The sequence below is a fragment of the Penaeus vannamei genome, chromosome 14 (genome assembly GCF_042767895.1).
Source record: "Penaeus vannamei isolate JL-2024 chromosome 14, ASM4276789v1, whole genome shotgun sequence".
Taxonomy (NCBI): domain Eukaryota; kingdom Metazoa; phylum Arthropoda; class Malacostraca; order Decapoda; family Penaeidae; genus Penaeus; species Penaeus vannamei.
In genome coordinates this window covers 24,684,290-24,687,388 of record NC_091562.1, presented here as the reverse complement: position 1 = coordinate 24,687,388, position 3,099 = coordinate 24,684,290, and positions in this window count along the sequence as shown.

Sequence of the window (3,099 nt, the reverse complement as noted above, 5' to 3'; positions counted from 1 at the left end):
GACGTCCCCATCTGTTGGACCCATACGTGCGACACGGCCACTCAGGAAACAGCCTGAGTGAGGTGGGATCTCCACTCGCTGGACAAGGTGCACTGCAGCGGCATCTTGAGTTTTCTGGATCTGGCCCATGGCATCATCACTGGTTCTGGCAACCTTCCGTGTTGTTGGCAGAGTCTTGTTGCGGGTGACTGGACAGATTCCGAGTGTTTTGTGATCAGTGTAGACAACTGAAAACTCCCTTCCTTCCAGTGTGAGTACTGCATTGTTTGTGATTGTGCTATGGGACAGGGTGAAGTTCAGTCTCCGAAGGAGATCCATTCCGACAAGAATGTCACCTGGGAAGGTAGTGTCGACTTCAGCAGCTTGATGAGGTACAGTGAGGTTATCATCTAGGTTAAAAGCAAGTGTCCATTCTGAGGTAACATGCAGTGGCTGGCCTGTCACCCCTCTGAGGATCTTTGAAGAGCTTCTGCTTCGAAGTTTCCGGCATGCATCAGTTAGGATGGCAGCTGAAGACTTGATAAGGGTGGCCTCGGAACCCGTGTCAATGAAGCAGATTGTGGTCCTGCCATTAACATTGAGTCCCACGAGAGGTCGTCCCGTGGGACCTGCTGCGTTCACCACACTGATCACTGGTTCGTGGAGTTCCGTCTGTGTACTGGTGGTAGTAACAGCTCCCTGCTGTGAGACTGCCAGAGGGGCTTGGAGCTCTGCCATCCTGGCCGGTCGGAAAGGGACACTCCCTGGCAAGATGGCCGGTCCTCTGGCAACGAAAGCAGGTTAGGCTTCTTGGTGGTGGTCTAATGCCTGATGCAGTGGCACGGCATTCTGAAGTGTTGTGGTACGAACTACGATGATACTCGCACCACCGGGAAGGAGCAGGATATGGAGACGCAACTTCATCTTGTTCAGCAGCCACAGCGTGTGCATAAGCATCTCGGGTTCCAGGTGGACGAGGTGGGTAATTGTGCCGACCCACACTGTCATCTCCAGGGAAGTCATTTGGAGACTGGTGACGGCTGGTAGACTCCCTGTGCCGTATGCCGTTCCGGGAATTCCAAATCCTTTGGGCGGTCTCAGCAAGCTGTGATGTCGGGCAATCTTCCTTCAGGGCTAGGAAATCCCTTAGCCAGGGCGGGATCCCAGTCAGAAACACACGTCTAATAAGCTCTGAGGGATCACCTATAGCTTCCTTATGGTCCCGGTAACCCTGGTAGACAGATCCCTCGAGTTGCTGGTAAAAATCAAAGGGAGCCTGTCCTGCAGCCATACGGTTCTCATACAGGACTTTGTAAAAGTCTGCTGCAGTATAGGTTCCTCGGAACTTGGAGCGTAGAGCTGCCTTAAATGTGTCCCAGTCACGTATGAAATCAAAGAGTGGCGAGTTGATGATAAGATCAGCAGGGCCGCGGCAACTTGCTCGTGCTGCTTGAATAAAAGATTCGCTCGTTGGAGGCTTCACAAGATTTTCGATCGAGCGAATCCAGCCCTCAATTTCTTGATTTCTCTTAAGAGGCAGTGAAGCTGAAGTGTCCCCCTTAAAGTGAGGAACAGTCTCCCTTGCAAGGACATAGGAGACAGTTTGGGACGGCCCTTGAGATGAGGCGGGTCTCCCATATGAAGGCGCGTGGCTGAATTCAGGCACATTTAGATTGTTGGGGTAATGTGCAGGCTGGACTGGAGGTTCTGGTGTAGATGGTCGGCTACGGGGAAGGGGCCGAGGAAGATCACAGGTTGCATCATTGCGGCCATACATCTGGACAGCATCTCTCGGCCGACTTTTCCGCTTTTCCTCTTCTAATTCTCTTTCCTTATCCTTTAACAGTCGTCGTAGCGTTGCGATCTGCTCATCTCTGCTGCTGTCTTGCGCTTGCTCAGGGGTAGGAGTGGGCAGAGCTCTCTGAGGGCTAGAGTGGGTAGTTGATGCCGTTTCCACCCCTTGATGTGTTGCTTCTTCTTGCCGGGCCAGTCGCTCGCTGAAATCTTGTGTCTGCGACTTGATTTCTTGTATGTCAGCGGATAAAGCTCCAATTTTGTCGAGGATCTCCGAGAAGAGAGTCATCTTGCCCTCCATGGCTCGTACTGCTTGTCTTACTTCGGGGTTTGAACAGGGGACAATGACCAGCATCTGTTCAACCGAAGTACTGGGCACAGGTGAGGGAGCACGGGAACTGGGCTGGCTCAACGTCCCTGCATGCTTACTGCGGGTCACTCTTTCGGGTTTTCCAGGCATTGTCTAGATCACTGCTAGGACACTCACAACACTTAACACAGGGGGTTGATGAGTTACTGAACACTATGGACCACAAAACACCAGTATCACTGAACACAGGGGTTGGGGAGTCACTGAACACAATGGACCACAAAACACCAGTATCACTGAACACAGGGGTTGGGGAGTCACTGAACACTTTGGACCACAAAACAAACAAAATCAGAACATAACAAAAGATCAAAACATTTAGGCCTTTACACTTAAGTCACCACGGGATATTTACATTAAATAGTCAACGTAGAGTATATTACTCAACGATACACCAAGAACTGAACATAATCACTATGCACCTTGGAAGATTATACACACTGCTGGAACAAAGTTATCACATTTACATGGAAATCAGGAAAGTATCCCTAAACCTATCGAGAGCCATAAACCATTAGCTGGGCGAGTGGTTATTAGTACATGTACATCTATCTCTGCAAGAGATGATTATGCTGAAAGAGATGGGTACCGCTCTTGAATACTACAAATATACATTGATCAATACTACATGGCTCTCCAAAGTCCTCTTAAGAGGCTACAGACATGGTTGACATAACCTAGCAGGAAGCAACTAATTATGCTGGACGTAATTGCGAGAAGGACACTAGTAGGACAGCAAACCTCCCGCCGCTGCCACCAAAAATTATAAGTATCTGTAAGGTATACACCTAGCTAGGGCCAGGTGCTAATCTATGTAGAGGAGCCCGAATTATCTCCCGTGAGGCAGGAGAGGCTTAGGGACCAAGTGAGATCAGGGGTCCCGTTCACTCCCCTTGAAAATAGAAAAAAAAATATGTTGAAGAGAGTCTATTTAGGATGTTGCTGTTCCTTCTCTA